The following is an 8,283-nucleotide window of genomic DNA, read 5'->3' as shown; positions in this document are numbered from 1 at the left end:
AAAAAAAAAAAAAAAAAAAAAAAAAAAAAAAAAAAAAAGATGCGGCCGGTACCGAGCGCTGGAATATAATAAGGTAGCTTGTTTCAACTATAAAGCTTTTCTCAATCCTCTAACATAATAATGTTCTGGGAAGCGGTCAAGGTCGAGGTTGCCGCAGCAGATCAGTGAGAGCGTTTGAGGTAAGTTTCTTTCAAGTTCAACGCTTAGTGTATGACTACAAACTCCGTGGTATAATCGAAACTGCTTACATGCAGTCGAAATCAAACTTTAGATTAAGTTCTTGATATGTTTGCTAAGTTCCTCCAACTACTTGGTAAGCTAACTTAAAGCTTTCACTATTTTAGCACGAATTACTCATTTCAAGTATTTAATTTGGAATTCTCTTCGTGTGTTCTCCTGGAATGGATGGATTACTGAGAAACGATTTTTTAAATAGGCTCCTATAAGAAAAGGAAAAAAAATCGTTCTTTTATTTAAATTTATATTCCATACAAGATTCAATGTCAATATAAAATAAAGGGAAGTCTTGTCTCCTTAACCATAGTTATACTTAAGGAACTAAAGCGACATAGATTAAATTATACTTAGTGTGCAATAAAAATATATTTCTTTTTCATTATAAGGAACCGTAGGATACGGTTCTATCCGTCGCGTTGCTCTACGATGCAAATATCGAAGCGTAAAAAATCCTATTCCCAATATTCGAGCAGTAAAATGGTAAAACTATTTTAGACTGGCTCGGTCAAACACTCCAACTGTAATCGTTTTTAAAACAACACACATAAATGTCAGTAATTCAGTTACATATTTCATACAAACTTTCGCAGCAGAGTCCGGGCGAGCATCAAAACTGCAGGTAATTTGGTGTGCACATTGTGTTTGATTGGCGGTATTGTAGACGAATTCGTCCACGCTGAACATCGCTCTGACTGCTGCTGGCCGACGGTGACATTATTTATCTTACTTATAACTACCAACCTCAATACTTAAACAGACGATATGTGGTATGAGCACATTTGGTTAGTGACAGAGTTGGAGATTCAAACTAATTATAGAAATAGAATTAATTGCCAGTAACAATAGATGCTTTTAAATCGAAAGGAAGCAAAACCTGTCAATTCACCAAACCAGCGGGTTCTTTAGTCATCGGTTTATATCATACTTTAAAGACTAATATTATAAATGCTTAGATGGATTACTGTTTTTATCAGTTACCTCCAAAATGGCTTAGTTTTTTTCGACAGAGATTATCGTATAAAATAACATATGTTACAGATTTTTTTATTTAATTCGACGCCCAAGGACTAGCGGGCGACAACTAAAGAATAAGTATTTTAAAATTATAATTTTTAGAACGTAGTAAATTGTCACCTCTAGGTCCAAAAGATAATGTAGAAACATCTGAAGACAGAGCAGAAAATAACATATTTCCTTAAAATAAATTAATATTACCTAATATTATTGGATGTATTAATCATAGTTACAGATCGCTATTCCAGTATTCGAATGATTACTTACAATATACGTATAAATATGACAGAAACCTCACTTCAAAGCATCGTCAAAGCCGAACCAATTAAAGTCGAGTGTTGACTGCAAATAGCGGTTCTACACGTAGTCGTAGTCTTCTATTACATGTTCAACAGTAATAGAGAATAATATTTGCATGGAATTTACTTGGCAATATAACAATAGAGATATCTTATGTTTAAGATAATAAAATTATTGAACGTGTTATATCATAGTAATTGTAATTTTAATAACTAACAAAATCTACAGACTTTTCTCATTATTAAAGTGTTATACTTTAATTAAAACGGGGTGGACTTTTTTATCATGTAATTTTTAAACTAAGTCACAAAGGTAGCTAAGGACCACTTCGAAAAAATGTGCATCTGACATGCTCACTTTGAGTGTGGCTCTCCCGCGCCCCCAAATCAAAGTAGATAATTTTATATAATACTAGCGAAAGTGAGTAGCCTATATGTTCTTCCAGACTATCCTCTACATCTACACACACGTTCGCATTTATAATATTAGTATTTTAAATGATGTTTACACAGTCGCATTTCATAAGCATACATTGTATTGCATATGCACGTTAACAATCTTATTTTTAACTTGATGACTATTCTTCATAAAGAAAAAAAAAACGGTTGATGAGCATTGTTTAGTTAACTATGCCTTGTAGAACCTCGTTAAAATAAATTGCCAAGTAAGAAACTTCTATTGTATTTCTCGAGATCTTTGCAGAAACTTCTCTGTTTTATCTAATTGTTTTGTAATACAATAGTTAAAATTAATTAATATTGTAATTACAATTAACATGATTTAATATTAAAAATATATTACAGAATTTTTAACCAAAACAAATGCAATAATAATGTCAAGAAATATTATTCACTAGCTCTCGCCCGCGACTTCGTCCGCGTGGAATTAAAAAAAAACAAAGTGAGACTACATGTTCTTCCAGACTATCCTCTACATCTATGTCAAATATTATCGAAATCCCTCCAGCTGTTTAGACTACAAACTCTAACATACATCCATCCATCTAAACTTTCGCATTTATAATATTAGTATGAAGTATGATATGCATAACCGTGAGTTCTCACTACAAAAGACACAAAACATACTGTTTTTAGCAATCGTTTTACTATAAGTATGTTACAAGTAATTTCAAAATCTGTATTTATATTTGGAAATAACCTTACTCTTACTTAATATTAAAAATGCGAAAGTTTGGGATGGATGTTAGAGTTTGTAGCCTAAACTTCTCAATTGATAGCGACGGAATTTGGCATATATGTAGGGGGTAGTCTGGAAATAGCATACGCTACTTAGTTAGTCCAGTTAATAATAATTACACTCAGATACACGAGATATTATGAACAAAAAAAAATACTGCGACCTGAACTAGGGAAGCCACTTTAAATTACTTTCACTCATCCAATTAGCATTTGCTGTCGTACGATGCGGGTGCTATCTTATGAACTAAAGCGGCTCCTCTCATTTGTTCTGATCCTTCTTATGAATCCTTTTTGAATACGCACCAAAAGTTTTAATTTTCAACGTTAATTACTGCGATAATTAGGATAAATTAATGTGGAGGATACCGGTAGAAATAAACCTAGTAAAAGATTGATTGCGTGAAATGTGACATGATCAAAAAGGAGTGATGACTGAGATGACGTATGATAGAGTTATTTGGAGGACGAAAACCCGGTGATAAGGTAGGGGGGGGGGGGATGATGATATTAATTTACGCAAATAACTGACAAAAGAATAGTGACATTTTACTATAGACGAGAATTAATTTTTAAGTAATCTATACTTAATATTGTAAAGAAATAGATTTGTTTTTGGATTTTTGTATGTATTTAATTCACGCATAAACTACTGGGCTTTTAAAAATTCTTCCACCATTGAAAAGGTAATTTATATGTAACATAAGTTTTATTTTGTATTATTTTTTAATTTCGCGCGGGCGAAGTCGCCAGCAACAGCTAGTCTTGTACGAAACATTAAATTTTAATAGACAAAAAAAAACAATAATTTTGAGCTAGTTGTTAAATGTATAAAGGAATTAAAAAGCGGTTTAATTTTTTAAAACACTAAATACAACATATTTCTAGTTAGCGCCACGTATACTCTAAATGAATCCTCATTCATTAACAATTTTAAACTAACCGAGCTAACAAATTGTCGGGTGAAAGTTTTACATCGCACATATATGCATATTTGGGGAGGGATTAAATTAAAAGGCACTTCTAACAGCGGCAGTGTGGTGACATAGTTTCATTTGTTTTGTATGATGCACCGCAGCAGGTAAAGTTAGTCTTAGCGACAGCTTGCCTAAGCTCTGGACCAACAACGGTGTTACATCGAACTTTGTCGCGTGTTCTGCATGCACAATTAAATTATATTCACGGTAAATTTGTCAATTCATTCGCTTAATATTCTACGAGAGTTATTTATTATGAAATCTGAATGTTTTAAAATTGTCAAATAAACTGAAATGTAAATGTCACAAACTAATAATGGAAGTTGAAGGGCTTCTTTCTTTTTAAGAACTACATAATGATATCGATTGTTTTATTGAACAATCACTTAGAAACATATGCACGATAGATACTTAACATGTTATTTTTTGTAAAACAATTTTGATATTCGCCAGCCGACTTTTTTATCATGTTTTTATTCCACTTAAGTCTTATACCTCCTAACATTAATTCCTTAAGGGTGAGTTGCACCAAATCGCTGGTTATCGTAAAAGTTATAATAGGGTTACAAGTGCAAAAACATATTCTCACAGAGGTTTTATGTGTTTTTCGTTTTTACAATGGAAACATTTAAACCTGAATGTCACTAAAGTGTCAAGTTGGTGTCAAGAATGACATTTACGTAAATTAAAATGTTTGGAAATTCATGTTTCGCCGATTATATTTATGTATCATACGCATGGTATTTTATAGTGAAATAAACTTTTTGCCCACGAAGATGGAAAAAATGGCAAACTCTTGTGAAAATAAACTAGTTTGGGCCATTATTGAAACTGTATTTACTTTACTACTCAAATATGTAGCAAAAATGAAGCAATAAAATTATACAAATATAAATGCATCTTATTTATTTTCCATATTATAAATTGTCCTGTCAATGCATATTATAAATTGACCTTTTATGGAGGACATTTTTTTAAATAAGAGAAAAGGGACAAGCGCTGTTGCTATGGCCTTAGACACTCGAAATTTGTCCAAACTGAATGTTTGGCCAAATTTCGAGTTCCATCTTGGAAAATCATTATTTCCGAGCACGCAAGACTTTATTCTTCTGGATTACGTATAGGATAATAGTAGAGATTTTCTTTTTCCATTACTTTTTCCATTATTTGTGCTTTTGAAGATAAGAGCTTGTGACAGTTGACACTACCGAACTGACACTAACCGTAACGCTAACTATAACCGCCCAAAATCGGGCGGTTATGATTAGTGTCAAATATGACGTCATTTTGACCAGCGCAAAACTGGTGTAGCGAATATCATAAACATCCGAAGACGTAACCATCGGGAATGTGCTGGTTAAGGTTTATAGTTAGTTAATGTAACTCATCCTTAGTAAATTTTAAGGTTATTCCAAATATTACTGTTACAAATAATTTTAACTTTAACGGTAACCGGCGATATGGTGCAACTCACCCTAAGTGTTTTGTTTTCATTTCAATTTCTTATTAAGATGTATCTATTATAAAAGTATGGATGGAATGTATGAAAGAGGATATGATGATAAGGGATAAGGGCAATGTACCTATTAGATGTAATATTTAATTAAAATATTAATTTATTTAACTTGGTAGAGGTTTTTTATATAAGAGAAGGGTCTAGAAGGATGAATGTTTGTTAAAGTTTGTAGCCTAAATTACCGAACGGATCTCGTTGAAATTTGGTAGATGTAGAGAATAGACTGAAATAACACATAGGGTACTTTTTTTATTTCCACATGAACAGAGTCGCGGGCAAACTCTAGTAAAACATAAAGTACAATTATTCGTTACTAGAACTAATAAAGTGCTATTAAAATACTCTGTCAGAAACGGTAGACGTAAACACGACCGCATGCAGCATCTGTTTTGGATTATCGAGAGAGGGCCATAATAGACAGCGTTCAATAAAACGTCATTGCACTATGCGGCGGCGTCCATTAAGTAGGTCAAAGTCAATGTTCTATGAGCTTGTCCAGGAAGACCGCCGTCTGTGGCGGGCTGACCGCTAACGTAATACATCCCGCACACACTGTCCACTTTGTGTGCCGAGCACACATCAACATATGATAACTTTCCATTACATCTTGTGTTACGTTCACTTTCCTCTCGTTTATTGATTGTCAGAGCTACGGGTGACCTATTTTACAAAACAAAATATTAGCAATTTTTTCATTTCTGTTTTTTTTTTTGTTACTGCTATTGCTTCTTTTCGTGTATCTATTATAATAAAGCGTAAACACACACTTCTTTGTTGCCTAAGATGTCAGCAATTACAACATATTTTTAAATAGTTCTATTTTTAATAAATAGCCCTACACTTATATCACGCTTTAGGCTATATATTTTCACGCCATTAAACTTAGGGGTAAATATATTAGATAAAAACCCTAACGTGGGAAAGACCATAAGTCGCTGCCAACATGAAGGAAGCAATTGTCATTTGTGCATCTGAATTTTGACATTTCATGCGGATAAAGCCGCACTGGAACAGCTAGTTTCAAATAAAGTGATACTTCTATTGTTTATATAATGTGATTGTGTTCTTTGATTTTCACAGGAGATAATAGGGATGTTGTATCATTGTTGTTATACATGTGTTATGACAGTGGAGACAGTTTTAATTGTGTTATAGCATATACAACATACAGAAGGAAAAGTAAATAGAATACCCAGGTTTCTATATGAAGTAATGTATGAAATATTTAAATGTTTAATATAAAAGTAAATTTGGACATCGGTAAACATTAAAATTGATATTCCGCGGATACCGCGCCGGGAAAAACGAAATCAAATGGAAATCATTTAATTTAATAAATTAGCGTCGACAGCCAAGTGTAGCGTAAAATCCTCAGATGAAATTTTGGTCAATGTTATGATTTTACGATTAAAAACGTGTACGGTCTTATTTATAAAATATTTAACTGTGAACTCTCATCATAATTAATGTTCGGAAACATCTATCAGTGTATTTTTCATTTCATATAAGTATCTGTTATATTTTATAGCGACACTATTACAAACATTTGGGAAATCTGTTTCATCAAAATATCTCAATGTCTGAAGACGAAAGTCTTCAATCATTGCATCCTCTCTGCAATGACGTATGGCGCGGAGACCTGGACGCTGGCGATGAGTCTGTCTCATAAGTTAAGAGTCGCACAGCGGGCGATGGAGAGAGCTCGGGGTTACTCTAAGGGATAAAATCCAGAATGAAGAAATTTAACGCAGAACCTAAGTTGACGACATAGCTCTCGAAATCAGTAGGCTGAAGTAGCAATGGGTCGGTCACATTTGTCGGGTCCGCGACTTCAGGTAGGGGAGGAAAGTCCTCGTATAGAGGCCGCGAGATGGGACCAGGAGTGTAGGGCATGCGTACGGCGGGAAGTCGTTGGATGCGGAAGGCGGAAGACCGCATTCTATGGAATGCATTGGGGAAGGAATGTCCAGCAGTGGGCAGATAAAGCAAAAAAAAGCAAAATGAAAACTTATCTTTCATGTAAGAAATTAAGGTATATGCATTAATGAATTCCAACTAAACTCTAAAAGCAGAGTCCGCTTAAAATGTACAACAATTATAAACTGGGAATTTATCTAACATTTCTAAGCTTCACTTGTAGTTAACAAACATTGTAACTACTAACTGAAGCTTTGTAAATCAATTAAGCACCTATCGAACATGCACGCCGATACGCAAAGCCTTTGTACACTGTAACTACAAATTTGACTGACATTTATTACAATCAGCTGAAAGCGATGCATAGAACGCTTATCGAACGAATGACAGGGTGCAAACACAGCACGGAATAACACGCTAGCGTTTTTATTCAAACATTTTTGGTGGTGAATTTTTATGTGTGTAAGTTTGTTTTTTTTAATAAAGAAGTGGGGGCTTAAAATCAGCTCCTCACTGTATCTCAACCAGTATCGCTTAATCTGAGTCTCCCCCTTTTGCCATCGGTTATAATTTTCATATACGTTTTTTTTTATTTGTATGACAATAAAAATATTTGTAATCGACGGTCTTTAAACGGTTTGACAAATAAGCTTGTATTTTTCTTTATTTTCTTAAATAAATCTGATACCTATTTAGTGTATTTTATAAGTAAAAAGTTTAGTTAAAAAAGCTGATAAAATCATACGCTGGTCTGAATAATTATTGTTATTACTTTAATCTGCCTCACATTGTCTTTGAAACATATAAAATGTTATTTTATTTGAATAAACACTATCCGCATACAGAAGAGGCTTTTAGATTAACTTTTCGTTCCTGCATTTATTTAAAAGCCCCTTTGAAATCCGTACAGTATTCTCCGGTGTAAAGGTTTTGCAAGATAAATAGTAAAAGGATGTTTTTCAACAAATAACTCGTATGAAAAATATTACTAACAGATACTTTGTTTTCCTCAAAAGTTTTATTCGCTTTACACTTTAATGCATTTATTAATTATACTTTTTTAATCCTACTAAAACTATCTTTAACATTTTCATCGTTAAATCGTTTAAAATGGCGTATTAAATAG

This window comes from Papilio polytes, unplaced genomic scaffold, assembly GCF_000836215.1.
Source record: "Papilio polytes unplaced genomic scaffold, Ppol_1.0 DF824381.1, whole genome shotgun sequence".
In the NCBI taxonomy this organism is placed as follows: Eukaryota; Metazoa; Arthropoda; class Insecta; order Lepidoptera; family Papilionidae; genus Papilio; species Papilio polytes.
Note: the sequence above shows the minus strand (reverse complement) of the source record.